The 15739-nt window shown below is 49.7% G+C and overlaps 1 long non-coding RNA gene across 1 annotated transcript; it reads right to left on the bottom strand.

The window, feature by feature from the left end:
• Positions 1 to 13557: 13557 nt before the first annotated feature.
• Positions 13558 to 15323, bottom strand: LOC309537530. Its single transcript, XR_014221959.1, has 2 exons — positions 14591 to 15323; positions 13558 to 14153 (listed from the first exon to the last, which is right to left on the bottom strand). It is a non-coding gene; the product is annotated as an uncharacterized lncRNA (long non-coding RNA).
• Between the last annotated feature and the right edge of the window lie 416 nt (positions 15324 to 15739).

The raw sequence follows: 15739 nt of genomic DNA, 5'->3' as shown, positions 1-15739 counted from the left end.
AGCTCCCGTTGCTTGGTCCCTGCTCCTGCCAACCTAGCAGTTCGAAAGCACGTCAAAGTGCAAGTAGATAAATAGGTACCGCTCTGGTGGGAAAGTAAATGGCGTTTCCGTGCGCTGCTCTGGTTTGCCAGAAGCGGCTTAGTCATGCTGGCCACATGACCCAGAAGCTGTACGGAGGCTCCCTTGGCCAATAAAGTGAGATGAGCGCCGCAACCCCAAAGTCGGTTATGACTGGACCTAATGGTCAGGGGTCCCTTTACCTTTAAACACAGCATGGAAGAAACCTTCGCCAACCTAGGATCATAGAGTTGGAAGGGGTCACCGGGTCATCTAGTGCAACCCCCTTGCAATGCAGGAATCTCAACTAAAGCATCCATGACCGATGGCCCTCCAGTCTCTGTCCTACAACTCCCATCAGCCCCAGCCAGCACAGCACAGCTGTGTCTGATGGAAGTTGTAGTCCAAAACATTTCCAGGGTATCAGGCTGGGGGAAAGTTTCCAAGGCGTACACAACTTTCTATTGCCATGTTGTTCAGCCAATACAAGCCAGCTAACGCTCCAATCCTAAACAAGTCTATTCAGAAATAAATCCTGCTGAATTCAATGATGCTTACTCCCGGGTAAGCAGGGTTAGAATTGCAGCCAAAATCTTTTTCCCAGAGGCTCAAAGTGGGGCGAGCCTACAAGCTATAATCCCTCTTTCCAGCTGACTTCGCCTTTCTGCTCTCCAGCCTACAGCTTTCCACTCAAAAGAGAATCAGGTTGCTAGCCCATATGATTATCGGGATGAACTTGAAAATCTATGGCTAAAGTAAGGTTGCCAGATGTCCCCGTTTCCCGAGGACAGTCCTCGGGTTTACAAATCAGTCCCCATACAAAATCCATTGAAGTTGAAAAGTGTCCCCAGATTCATTGAAAAAAATCTGGTAACCTTAGGCTAAAGACTAGCGGGAGAGCTGAGCAGGACAGGATGGGGCCCCAGTGTCAAGCCCCGCTTAGATTGTTACTCTCTGAATGCCTGCTTTTGGAAGTAGACTGATTTGGGAGACCAAATTTGTTCTGCCCATCCAAGCACCTGTAGCTCCTGTTCTTCCTCCCCCAAGTTGCACCACACTTGCCAGAAGCTCCGGAAGACTTAAGGCCCCAGAGTAAATATTTCTTTTACTTGCTAATCTCTTGCATGTTCTTCCAGATCTCTCCATTCCCCCCCCCCACTCCACCATCCAACTAAGCAATAATCCCCTATGTGTAAATATTTGGAATCCAAGTCCCGAGACAGGAGTACTAGAATTCCCCCATCATAGCTCTCTCTGCACATGTGCTGAACTGAACAGCTGTCAGTTAGAAGGGAGCCCTTAGCCGCCACCAATATTTGGGGGCACCAGTGGGAGAGGAAATAGGGCAGGAGAGAAAATGGACACCCTGCAAGTACACACAGAACTGCCATCTATCCCTCATCCCCTCTATTCGAAAGTGCCACCAAGGGAACTTTCCCATAAACTTCATTTTCTGGGGTGCAGGAGAGTCTATAGGTAAATCTTAATTTCCGTTTCTCTCGGTCTCTTTTGCTTTTCTCAGTCTTAAGTCCAGTTCTCCACATTTCCACACGAGTTTGCAATTTTTATGTGTCTGTGTGTTTAATTAATAATAATAATAATAATAATAATTGTCAGGGGGTCAGGAACAGAGGTACAGGGGAGAGAGGAAATGGAGAGCGAAGGGGAAGGATCTGAGGGCAGCGTAGGGGAGTATGACAGCGACCCGAGAGATTCCATGAGCTTCTCCAGCGAATCAGAAGATTCCCAGAAGGAGGCGCCGATGGTCAGGGCAAGGGGGGTCTCAGGGGGGACACGCCAGAAACAAGGGGCCAGCGGGGACTCCCAAAGCAGCAGTGGGAGATCAGGACCAGCTTCCCCACCAGAGCGTAGTGGGGGGGAAGAGTCCCAGGTGTCAGGACCAGCGTTTCCTCCAGCAGGGAGAGAAGATGAGTCAGGGCTGACCACGCCTCTATTGGAGAGTGGGGGAACGGAGGGGAGGTCAGGTCCAGCTAGCCTCCCCGAAGGGGGAAGCAGTGACAGGAGCAGTGTAACGGTCAGGAGGAAGGTTGCCGGCTGGGCGCATGCGCCAAGTTCGAATGTACAGGCACGTGGGACAGCAGAAAACCCAGATTGGGAACCAGGTCCTAAAGCCCGCCGGAGGCAGGGGGAAGACTCAGGGGACTCAGCGTCAGAAGAGTCTAGGAAGGGCGAGACCCCAGCTGACAGGCAGAACCAGAGGAGGAAAGAGCAGAGGAAGAGGTGGAGCAAAGCTAGAGTCTTAAACTGGTGTCTGGGGGGAGGAGATTCAGATGGAGCTTCAGCGGTCTAGAGTTTCAGACGTAGAGCTGCACGCTACGGCTTTGAAGGTGAAACTGAACTTCAATAAAGACTTTTGTATATAACAACGAACTGGCGTTGGTCCTTTGTGAGCTGGGACCTCGGGCAGCTCTGACAATAATAATAATAATAATTTATTTATACCCCGCCCATCTGGCTGGGTTTCCCCAGCCACTCTGGGCGGCTCCTAACAGAATATTAAAAACACGATAAAACATCAAACATTAAAAACTTCCTGAAACAGAGCTGCCTTCAGATTTCTAAAAGTTAGATAGTTGTTTATTTCCTTGACATCTGGTGGGAGGGCGTTCCACGGTACGGGCACCACTACCAAGAAGCCCCTCTGCCTGGTTTCCTGTAACTTGGCTTCTCGCAGGGAGGGAACCGCCAGAAGGCCCTCGGCGCTGGACCTCAGTGTCCAGATAGAACGATGAGGGTGGAGACGCTCCTTCAGGTATACTGGACCGAGGCCGTTTAAGCCTTTAAAGGTCAGCACCAACACTTTGAATTGTGCTCAGAAACGTACTGGGAGCCAATGTATGTCTTTCAGGACCGGTGTTATGTGGTCTCGGCAGCCGCCCGCAGTCACCAGTCTAGCTGCCGCATTCTGGATTAAATGTAGTTTCTGAGTCACCTTCAAAGGCAGCCCCACATAGAACGCATGCAGTAGTCCAAGTGGGAGATAATCAGAGCATGTACCACGCTGAGGAGACAGTCCACGAGTAGGTAGGGTCTCATCCTGCGTACCAGATGGAACTGGTAGACAGCTGCCCTGGACACAGAATTGACTTGTGCCTCCATGGACAACTGTGAGTCCAAAATGACTCCCAGGATGCGCACCTGGTCTTTCAGGGGCACAGTGACCCCATTCAGGGCCAGGGAGTCCCCCACACCCACACCCGCCCACCTCCTGTCCCCCCAAAACAGTACTTCTGTCTTGTCAGGGTTCAACCTCAATCCGTTAGCCCCCATCCATCCTCCAACCGCCTCCAGACACTCACACAGGACCTTCACCGCCTTCACTGGTTCTGATTTGAAAGAGAGGCAGAGCTGGGTATCATCCGCATATTGATGAACACACAGCCCAAACACCCTGATGGGGGGGGGGGAGTGAGGAGGTTGCTTAATAGCCCAGAATTTCCTGCACCCATACTTAATGTGGAATTCTTCACTGTTTCCTCAAGTGGTGGGAAGTCCACAGGCACTCTACTGGGTTCTGAGTTTCCTTTGAATGAGATGGCACTTGAGATAGGGCCTTAGCCCCTGGGTGATCTGGAGATGACTGCCATTAGCCCGGGTCAAGTCTGCAATTGTAATTTTTAGGTCCTCGTGAAAATTCACCAGCATTTTGGTGCAAATTTCTCCTCTAACATACACATTTTTGCAAAGCATATTTCCCCAGACATTTGTCTTTCCCCTGATATCATGCATTTGATATGCTGTTTTCACAAGCGCACGCATTTTAACACACACACACTTTGCCCATTGTAGATGCATAAAACTCTGCTGGAAAACTGAACTGCAGAATTTTGCCCTGTCGTGCCGCTTTCCCCTCTTCCCAGTTGCCACCAGGCTGCAGTTTGCAGGGACAGCGCCATCTGTCAGCAGCCACGCTAACTACAGTGTGATGACAGCCTTGCACACATATAGCAGTGGAGAGAAATAAAGCCAACTTCTCAGCTGTGCATAAAGTGACTCATTTCTACATTTGCATCCTTTAGCTGGAATCCGATACCTGAGGATTCAGCTTTGCGGCCCAAACTTAGCAGAACCCTGATACTTCTGACAGCGATGGCTGGACTGCACAACGCTGATCCTAGCACTGGTTGCTAGGCAACACACAAGCGGTACCACTCAGGCACACTCTAGCAGTCACGGCAGACTATGATAATATGGCTTTAGCACAGGGGTGGGGAACGTGTTTCCCCTCTAGAAGTTGCCAGACTACAATTCCCATTGTTCCTGACATTTGGTCACACCGGCTGGGGCTGATGGGTGCTGGAGCCCAGCAAAAACTGGTAAGCCACTGGTTTCAAGTAGTTGTTTGAGAGAGATGTTGGTCCCTGAACCTTTGCCCATCACCCCTCACACGCCCCTTAGAAGACTCCACATGGAAAGTAGCTGCTCACACTAACAAGGAGGTCAGTTTTTGTAGGAATCATTCAGAAGCTTGAAAGCAAGAGACCGAAGAACGTAAGGCCAGAAGCCTACCCTCCAATATTTTTCCAATGAGAATAGGGAAGCACTATTCAGTAATAATAATAATAATACCGTATTGGCCCGAATATAAGCCACACCCGCAAATAAATCGCACCTTTAAAAATCACCGGGGGGTGAGAGAGAGAAAAAAACAATGCCAGAATATAAGCCGCTCCCTTAAAATTCCACAGGCACACACACCTGTTCCGTTTAATGTATGTCTCTTTCAGCAACGATATCGCAAAAGCCCATTTTTGCAAGGTTGCAAATTTCAGCCACACTTTAATTTTTCACGGTGGGAATGTGGAAAAAAGTGAGGCATATTTGGGGCAATATGGTAATCGTAGTAGTAGTACAGTGGTACCTTGGGTTACATACGCTTCAGGTTACAGACTCCACTAACCCAGAAATAGTACCTTGGGTTAAGAACATTGCTTCAGGATAAGAACAGAATTTGTGCTCCGGCGGCGTGGCAGCAGCAGGAGGCCTCATTAGCTAAAGTGGTGCTTTAGGTTAAGAGCAGTTTCAGGTTAACAACAGACCTCCGGAACGAATTAAGTACTTAACCCAAGTACCACTGTAGTAATTATTATTATTATTATTATTATTATTATTATTATTATTATTATTAATTATTAATTATTATTATACCCTGCCCATCTGAATGGGTTGCCCCAGCCGCTCTGAGCAGCTTCCAACATTTATAAAAAGATAATAAAACATTTTTATAGAGGTTGTATTGTTACTTAGCTCCTTGGCTCAGGGGTCGCATAACTCCATACCATCCAACATTTCTCCGATTAAAATAGGGACGTCCTTCCATACCCTCCAACATTTCTCTGGTGAAAATAGGGATGTCCTAAGGAAAAGTGGGACATTTTGGGATAAATTCAGAAACTGGGATGGCTTCTGTAAATCCGGGACTGTCTCTGGAAAATAGGGGCGCATGGAGGGTCTGCAGAAGGAGAGGGCGCTGCTGGATCAAGCCACAGTGGCCAACCAGATGGCCTTGGGAAGCCTGCAGGCAAGACTTGAATGCAACTCTGCTGTGGTTTCTGGCAACTAGTATTCAAAGGCATACCATCTCTGACATTAAGGTACAGTGGTGCCTCACAAGACGAAAAGAATCCGTTCTGTGATTCTCTTCGTCTAGCGGTTTTTTCGTCTTGCGAAGCAAGCCCATTGACGGATTAGCGGATTAGCGCTATTAGCGGCTTATCTGCTGATCGGATCAGCTGATAAGTGGCTTAGCGGCTTAGAAAAAGGGGGGGGAACCAGCAGGAACTCGCAAGACATTGTCGTCTTGCAAAGCAAGCCCATAGGAAATTCGTTTTGCGAAGCACCTCCAAAACGGAAAACTCTTTCGTCTAGCGAGTTTTCCGTCTTGCGAGGCATTCGTCTTGCGGGGCACACTGTAGAACCCGTACACTCAACCTGTCCCCCTCCCCACCTTCCATGGCCAGTTAGCAGTGAGTTTGTCCCTGGTGCTGCCCAGGAGCAGGGAGGTATAACACCCCGTCCAGTTTTCCTGGGAGAGAAGCAAAGCACTGGACCCCTAAGGACCAGTGCAGAGATCAGCTTCCTTTGTACAGCACAAAGGGATGGTTCCAGGCCTCCTATTATCCCTGCACAGTCGAGAGCCAGCTCATTTTTTTGGGGGGAAATTCAGCATCTTCAGCTCAATCGGCGGGGCCACGCACCATTAAGCCTCGCTTCGAAAAGCTCTTTGCTGCCAAGCGTGAACCTCTTAATGCCTCTGCTGGGAAGCGGAGATACCGGGTCGCCGTACCTCACTGAAGCAAGATGCAATAGGTTTAGCAACCTCCAGCAGACCGGCAAAGGGAGCTGCCGGGATGGAAATGCGAGGAAAGAGATATCTGGTTGGCCCACCTCAGAAAAGAGATTGAACATAGCTGTCAACTTACAGATTTGAAAATAAGGGACCAGCAGCCTCGAAAATAAGGGATCAGCAGCCAAAATAAGGGATTTTGCTTAGCTTATACAGAAATCCGCCACTCATGAAGCTATGCTGCTTTTGCTGCGACTGACTGTGTTTTGCAGGCGGCTGGACTAGATGATCCTAAGGGTCTACAACTCCGACCAAGGAAGAGTGACAGACAAAACTGATGAATGATGTCGAGATGGCAAAGCTTACAGGCAGAATTAGAAACCAGGAAGAGGACCTCTTTAATAAAGAATGGGGAAAGTTTATAATTTAGTTGAAAAGCTGTTGTAAAGAGTTACATACATTGGTAGGATTGACAGAACACTTGTAGTAAAAATTTGAACTATGGATGGACAAATGATTTATAAAAATAGAGTTATGAAAGGGATGCAGAGGGGGAAATCACTACATTAAGATGCTGCACTGGTTGGAGGGGATGCTAAGCAGCACATCGGGGCTGCCGTCGTCCTGGCGCGAGGAGTTCCATCGGCCCTTCCCCGCCCAAGAGAGGAGGGAGGGAGAGAGACTCTCGCCCACACCGCCCACGAGCCCGGCATGAGGCGGTTGTGGCGCCGTGGCAGCTGCTGAAGTGCCGCCCTTCTGCATCCCTCCCCATCCCCTCCTCTTCCTCCTCCCTCAGGCCGCCTCCTCAGCCGCCACTGCCGCCTCCGGCTTCCCCTGGCAGTAAGAGAGGGGCTGCCTGCCCACCCGCCGCCACCCGTCTCCTCACGACACGCCCCTGAGGGGGAAAAGGGGGAGGGGGAGACGGAGACGTGGCAGCTCGTGCGCGCGCTCCCTCTCACGGCGGAGGACCCCAAGCCGCTGCTTCCCTCCCGAGCCAGGCGAACATGAAACCCTGGAAATTTAAGGGACATCATCAATAAGGGACAGCAGTGGGACACGGCACTGGGATAAGGGAGTTTCCACCAAATAAGGGACGGTTGACAGCTATGAGATTGCAGAGTTGGAAAAGGTTTGGAAAAGAGACTGAAATGATTAAGGGGATGGAGCCGCTCCTCTGTAAGGCTGCGGCAGGAGAGGCTTTTTAGTTTAGAGAAAAGGCAAGCGAGAGGGCGACACAATAGAAGTTTACCGAATTATGCTCGACTTTGAGAGACTGGGCAGAGACAAGTTTTGTCTCCCTCTCTCTTAACTCTCAAACCCGAAGACTTCCATTGAAGCTGGATGCTGGAGGGGGTGACCTCCTCTGTCTGGTGCAACACATTCAAGACGTTCCCACCACTTTCCTGACCCTCCACCTCTTTCTGTGCACATGACCCACCTTGCGCAAGTGCCTGGTCATTGCCATCCGCAGGGCAGATGAGTTCGCAGGATGCAAAGGCATTTCCTCCTTCTGCTACCCTAGGGGCGGTTCGGGCCAACGGTTTGAGCAATTGTGCTTCTTTGCAACAACCCCTTACTTAGGCTGGAGGAAATGACGCCAGTGGCTGGGGAGCGGCCAGAGTTACCCCAGAGTACCGTATTTTTCGCTCTATAAGATGCACTTTCCCCCTCCTAAAAAGTAAGGGGAAATGTGTGTGCATCTTATGGAGCGAATGCAGGTGGGAGGCTCTGCTCAGTGCTCCCTTTAAAGAGCTGCGTGGAGCGTGTGCCCTTCTCCCTCCTCGGGGAAAAGTCCCCAAGAGCCGCACACAGACTCTGCACACTCTTTAAAGGGAGCACGGCTCTTGGGGGAGCCTTAGCCGTGCGCAGCCTCTCCCAGGCAGGGGATAAAGGCTCCCCTTGCCCAGGAGAGGCTGTTTGCGGCTATCCCATAAGCCAGGACAGCCAGCAGGATCGCTGCGCAGCAATCCCGCGTGCTGTCCTAGCTTCTGGGATTCAGAATTTTTTTTCCTCGTTTTCGTCTTCCAAAAACTAGGTGCGTCTTATGGTCTGGTGTGTCTTATAGAGCAAAAAATATGGTACGTGTCAGCATCAGAAAATTTTCATGTGCTTCGCCCCCAGGAAAACACATAGGAGGTGGCCTGCACCAGTGGCGTAGCATGGGTTGTCAGCACCCGGGGCAAGGCAAGTAATTTGCACCCCTTAACCCTAACCCCCAGATGTTGCGCCTGGTGCGGCTGGCCCCCCCTGCACGCCCCACGCTACGCCACTGGCCTGCACATACTGCCCTTGGTTCCAGCTGCTAGAGAAAATGTTGTTCCAGAAAGCCCTGGAAAGTTAGGGAGGTGCTTCTGCAAAATGGCCAGGGTTTCCCCCCCCCCCCCGGACACCCCAAGCCAAGGCAATTTCAGGGAGCGCACAGGAGAAGGAAATGGGGGAAGCCCCATTGTAGAATCATTTGTGCAGGTTTTCTGCTGGTGGGGCTTATTAGTTGAATTCTGCCCTGTATATTTAAAGCACACACCCCCCCCCAAAAGGCCCAGATACCTGGGAACTGTAGTCCCTCCCCCCACAGAACTACAATTACCAGCACCCACAAGAAAAGACAGTTCCCTGGATTCTTTTTTGGAGGGGGTGTGCTTTAAATGTATGGTGTGTACGCCAGACACTGGGACAAATAACAGGGGAGAGTTTTCATCTTCCATGTTCAGCTTTGGAGTTTCAGCTGACCACTGTTGGAGACAGTGCCCTGGGCCAAATGGGGCCTAGTTCTAGTGAATCACAGCTCTCCCATTTTTAGCCAGTTTCTGCATCTCTGCTGGTAGTGAGCTTCACAAAGGCTACAGCAAGAGGCGTCTTCATCGGTCACGGGACCTCCACATGTCCTGACTCCCTGTTATGTTAACTCCACTGTGCTCAACCCCCGATCTCTTCGCCGTCAGAGAGAAAGCAGCGGAAAAAGAGAAGTCCAAGACCCCAAACGAAAGATGGATATTTTTCGCAAGCAAAGACAATGCCCAGATGACTGCAGAAGTTTGCACACTTCATTCCTGCAGGAGCAGTTTAAGGCGCAAAAGGGTTTTAGGTCCATCCCACCCCCCCACTGGACCTCTTAATTATTACATCACGTTATTGAAGTCAGATTGACAGCCATTAAGGCTCGAATGTGGCTTCTGCAAAACTGCATTGTTTCAGTCTTTATGCTGGCCGAGAAACCCACCGGAAGACTATTTGTGGAAGGAGAATGATGGCGCAGTTTTAAAGCATGTGCTTTTATTAGCGTGCACTAAAATATACATGTATCTTAACGGCAACTGAGACACTGACTTATTTCTGACTTTCCTTTTGAAAGAGTTTAGGAGGATGAACAAAGCAAATGTAACATGGGAATTGGTCAAAGCAGGCCAGAAGGATGTCCTGGTCACTGGTGGGGGCTTGAGAAGGTTGGGGGTGGGCAGTCAGTCACCTAGGAAAGGCCCCCCTGCCTTTCCTTCAGGCAGACTGTGGTCCAGCTTGCTTTATTTTTTTTAAGGTATGGTGGAGATGAAACTCAGCATCATCTGAAGGGACAAAGGTCCATGTTCTACAGAGTCATTGGTCCATCATACCCATTTGGTCTCATCTGGCTGGTGGCACTTCTCCAGGATATTTCCCAGGCCTTGAGATCCTTCCACCAAAGATGGACCAAGGATTTTGTATGTGTAAAAGAGGTGGCTTTCGAAGAAGAGTTTGGATTTGATATCCCGCTTTATCACTACCCAAAGGAGTCTCAAAGCGGCTAACATTCTCCTTTCCCTTCCTCCCCCACAACAAACACTCTGTGAGGTGAGTGGGGCTGAGAGACTTCAGAGAAGTGTGACTGGCCCAAGATCACCCAGCAACTACATGTGGAGGAGCAGAGAAGCGAACCCGGTTCACCAGATTACGAGTCCACCACTCTTAACCACTACACCACACTGGCTCTCTCTGTATACAATTGGGCTTAGGTGGGCATGCGTCAGCCATCACCCTAATTTAATTTTACCCTTTGCAAACTGCAAGTAGAGGTAGCAGATGGACAGAGGGAGAAAGGGTGGTATTCAACTAAGTTTTAGGGCTCATTCACACTTCTGCTTGTTCCAAGAAAGCACAGGGATGGGTGGTTTTTCGCTTGAACACACCTTCCGGGCATGGGTTCAAGCAGTTTCTTCCCCGAGCTGCTCCTTTCCAAGGGAAAACCCACTCTTTAGTGAGAGATTGGAGCAAATGGCAATGTGGGGTAAACCTGAATTGCCACTTTCTCAAACGGGACCATAGAATGTGCATAGGAGCCCTTACTCAGAGTCAACCGAGTAAAATTAATGAACGAGTAGGTGAAGTTCTAGGGACGCGGGTGGCGCTGTGGGTTAAACCACAGAGCCTAGGACTTGCCGATCAGAAGGTCGGTGGTTCGAATCCCTGCGATGGGGCGAGCTCCCGTGGCTCAGTCCCTGCTCCTGCCAACCTAGCAGTTTGAAAGCACGTCAAAGTGCAAGTAGATAAATAGGTACCACTCTGGTTCGCCAGAAGCGGCTTAGTCATGCTGGCCACATGACCCGGAAGCTGTACGCCGGCTCCCTCGGCCAATAAAGCGAGAGGAGCCCCGCAACTCCACAGTCGGCCACGACTGGACCTAACGGTCAGGGGTCCCTTTACCTTTACCTTTTAGGTGAAGTTCTAAGGAGTGTGCAGAAATGGCACTTGTATGGCTCAGGGAGCGAGAATGAGTCCATTTGTACCGTGCCTGCTGCTGTATGCCATCTCCTCTGAAAAGTCAAGTGGTGGGGTGTGTGTATGTGCGTCTGCATGCTTGAGTCAAAGCACCTGGTGCAATGGAAAAAATGCCAAACAAGGCATTGACCCGGCTGCCTTCGAATAAACAGCGGCGCCTGCATGTCATCAATCCAAAGGTGGAATGTCAATGCATCAGCTGAGCACCCCATAGATCTCAACTGTCCTTGCATGCAGATAGGAGGAAGGAGTGGGTAGGCAGACCCCACACCCAACCTATCAATCACACTGAATTCATAAAAGCGGATACAGACTTGTTAGGTGCTCATATTGGTGAGAAATGACTTTTTCCAGTGTTATTTCAAGCAGTAGGGTGGGGGCAGGCAAACCTTTCTCTCCAAGGGCCCCCACACTTCTGGTAGCCGAAGCGGTAATTCTGCTTGCGATGACCACATATTTCAGCTCCCCCCCCCCAAAAATCCTTTTATAGAAGAGTTGGGGAGCCTGTGGACCTCTCTATGTTGTTGGACTCCAGTTCCCATCAGCCTCGGCAATCCTGGCCAATGGTTAGGCATTATGGGATTTATAAAAGGTAAAGGGACCCCTGACCATTAGGTCCAGTCATGGCCGACTCTGGGGTTGCGGCGCTCATCTCGCTTTACTGGCCGAGGGAGCCGGCATACAGCTTTCGGGTCATGTGGCCAGCAGGACTAAGCCGCTTCTGGCGAAGCAGAGCAGCACACGGAAACGCCGTTTACCTTCCCACGGGAGTGGTACCTATTTATCTACTTGCACTTTGACATGTTTTTGAACTGCTAGGTTGACAGGAGCAGGGACCGAGCAACGGGAGCTCACCCCGTCGTGGGGATTTGAACCACTGACCTTCTGATCAGCAAGTCCTAGGCTCTGTGGTTTAACCCACATCGCCACCCGCATCCCACATGGGATTTATAGAATCACAGAATTGTGGAGCTGGAAGGGACCCCAAGGGTAAACTAGTTCAACTCTTTGCAATGCAGGGATCACATCTAAGTGCTATTTTCACTCATCATGCATTCTTCCTGCCAAACCTCCGATGTCATTGTTTGCCGTGGCTAATATTGCAAAAGCAAAATAAAAAGTTTTTAAAAAAGAGAGTATCATATAAGATCCACACAATACCAGAAGAACTGGCTGCCAATATGCTTCCAGCCCACTTCAAGGTAAAATGTCTGGGGGACCACAAGTTCTCAACCCATTTTAGAGTAGTGGGGGGGGGGAGAAGCAGAGTCACCACTTACCTACCCTCGAGTTAGACCAGCCCTTGTGTTTCCAAGATTGAAGGGCATGCCCTGAGTAAAAACAAATGAATCACTCAGTTTCAGCTCCCCCCCACCCTATTTCTCGTTTTCAAAATCTTAAGTGCAGTCCTCTACTTTTTCACATCAGTTTGTGGACTTTTTGTTTTTTGTTTTTTCAATGAAAACTTCTCTGCCTTTTAATGCTAATTTCTCATAATGTGCATGCATTTCTGCAAAGCAATTTCTCCTAAAATAGTGCATTATTTTCATTAATATACATTTTTATGGATGATTTCCTCCATTATATGGCATTTTGCATGCATTGCTTGGCTGGAGGACTGCACTGCAAAATCAGGAGAAGCACACATTTCGACGGTTGGCTGTGTCCTAGCACCCAGTTCTGCGGCAGCTCTACCTGGGAAGTGCTCAGTTCCTGCATTCACCCTCAACCAGAGTCAGCGCAGATGTTTCCATGCTGTACCATTTCGATTAAACAGTGAACCGCACAATAGCCACTTGAAGAGGGAGGACTTCCTCTTGAAAGAGTGCTGAATACAGCTGCTCCCAGGCTAAGACCGCAAGCCTTAAATTTGCTGCCGCCTGAACAAACAGCTACATATAAACAGTCACTTAGCATATACAAATCCAAGCATGCTACAATGCAGGGGAGGATGGTGGCCGCGGTTGCTTAAGGTCATATGTGTACCTTGCTTTAGCCATTTCTGTTTTGTTTTTGCAGCTGTCCCTTTTTGGAGCAGCTCTTCCACTTCCTCCAGAACAGCCCGCAGAGATAGCAAAAGACAGACCACAGCGCCCAGGCAGGGCAGCATGTCACGCACTCGACACTCCCTCCCTCCTTCCCAGGGAGCCGATGGAAGCAGATTATCGACATCAGGCTTCCCCAGCCTAGCACCCTCCACATAACTATAGAATCTTAGACCTGGAAGGGACCCCAACAGTCGTCCCGTCCAACCCCCTGCAATACAGGAATCTCAGCTAAAGCATCCATGAGAGTTGGCCATCCAACCTCTGCTTAAAATCCTCCAAGCTAGGAGCATCCATCCACAACCTCCCGATGGAGTCCATTCCACTCTGGAACAGCTTTTACTGTTAATGGAAAAATCCGAGGGCTCCCTTGGACAAAAACAAAGACACCAACCAGGATAACTTGGAGCAAAACAGCAGCCTGTAGGCTTGGCCTTTATTGATCTGTTGCAACAGGGTGCTCCCCTCACCCGCAGGAGAGAGGAGGGACCCAGAAAAATGGCACGCAAGGCCTTATAAAGACTTTTGAAATTGCCACCCTGTAGATCAAGACCACCCCCAGAAACATCATACATACATCACAGAAGGGGTGTAACCTAAGACCACCCCCCAGATACATCACACCTACATCACAGAAAAGGCGGTCTAAACAGAAATTTGAATGTTGTTTTTCTCCTGTCCTTGTTTATCTCCTGTCTGGCAGGTTACTTGATTGGATTTCCTGGGGAGCCTGGCCAGTCTTTTGTAATGATAAATACTTAGTTCCTGGGCCAGGTCACAGGCTCACACCCTATTCAAACACAGACATACCCTTAAGACAGGATTTGTGAAGGAAAAGACAATGGGGAGGCTTTTCCACTTTGACCTTGCAGAGAAAACATTTGCTCAGTTTAGGAATCAAAATGGCTTCAGGTCGGTCTTCGTGTGCTGATCTATGTACGTGCGGTTATGAACATTACCAGATATCTAAGACCTCAAAATTCCTATCACATTACCTGTAATGAGTATGGGTTGCTCATGCATAAGTTACCGCCACTCCTGGCTGTGTTGCTTTGTTAAACCTTTCTGTCTGGACAGCCCTTCACTTCGTGGCTGCCTCAGTCGCTAGCAGAATCCGTCAGTGGGCGTTGCTTAAACCTTTTCCAGCATAAAAGCTGTTTGACGCCAAGTCTCCTCCTACTCTCCCTGCGCAGAAGTCTTCTGCGCAGGGAGGGCGTGGGTAGCGGAGGACCCGTGTTCTCTCCGCTGGTGTCCGGTGAAGAGTCCTGGAGCCCTCTCTCCGATTCCCCCATCTGCCCCCCTTTATCCCTGGTGTTGCGCTGATTAGCTTCCCCATCTGCTGAGCTGCTTCTCTCCCTGCTGGGCCCTTCTCCAGCATCATTTGAGAGCCTTCCCTCCGCCTCTAGCTCCGATGTCAGTTCCCTGACATCACCATTAGACAGTTCTTCCTGAAGTTTTATCAGAATCTCCTTTTCTGTAACTCAAATCCATTGGTTAGAGTCCTACTTTCTGGAGCAGGAGAAAACAAGCTTTCTCCATCTTCCATGTGATAGCCCTTGAGATATTTGAAGATGATGATCTCTCAGTCTCCTCTTTTCCAAGTTAAACATGGCTCCTTCAACTGTTCCTCATACGGCTTGGTTTCTAGACCCTTTATCATCTCTGTTGCCATCCTCTGCAGCTGGAATACAACTCCCATCTACCACAGGTCAGGTTGGAGCTGTGGTCTTAAAACATATGGGGAACATCAAGCTGGGGACGTCTGATATCGACCAGAAGCTATGGGACAAAGTTCAAGGTGCTGGAGCTAACACAGAAGTCACAATACAGCTCAGGACCAGGTTAATGAGAGGCCGCCTTATCTTCTCTTGATTGGCTGCATTTATACCACACCTTTCTTGGGAGAAAAGCAATGGCAAACCTAGACAGCGTCTTAAAAAGCAGAGACATCACCTTGCCAACAAAGGTCCATATTGTTAAAGCTATAGTTTTCCCAGTAGTGATGTATGGAAGTGAGAGCTGGACCATAAAGAAGGCTGATCGCTGAAGAATGGATGCTTTTGAATTATGGTGCTGGAGGAGACTCTTGAGAGTCCCATGGACTGCAGGAAGATCAAACACATCCATTCTGAAGGAAATCAGCCCTGAGTGCTCACTGGAAGGACAGATCCTGAAGCTGAGGCTCCAAGACTTTGGCCACCGCATGAGAAGAGAAGACTCCCTGGAAAAGACCCTGATGCTGGAAAAGATGGAGGGCCCAAGGAGAAGGGGACGACAGAGGACGAGATGGTTGGACAGTGTTCTCAAAGATACCAGCATGAGTTTGACCAAACTGCGGGAGGCAGTGGAAGACAGAAGTGCCTGGCATGCTCTGGTCCAGGGGGTCACGAAGAGTCGGACACGACTAAACGACGAAACAACAACAACAAAAGCAGTATACCACACCTTCTCATCCAAGGAGTTCAAAGCGGCACATATGGTTCTCCCCCTCTCATTTAATCCCAACAACGCTGTGAGGAAGGCTAGGCTGAGAGGCAGTGACTGGCCCCAGGTCACCCAGTGCGCCTCATGGCTGGATGTG

Source organism: Podarcis vaucheri (genome assembly GCF_965113315.1).
Source record: "Podarcis vaucheri genome assembly, chromosome: 7".
NCBI classification, from domain to species: Eukaryota; Metazoa; Chordata; class Lepidosauria; order Squamata; family Lacertidae; genus Podarcis; species Podarcis vaucheri.
This window is presented reverse-complemented; position numbering and strand designations above follow the sequence as displayed.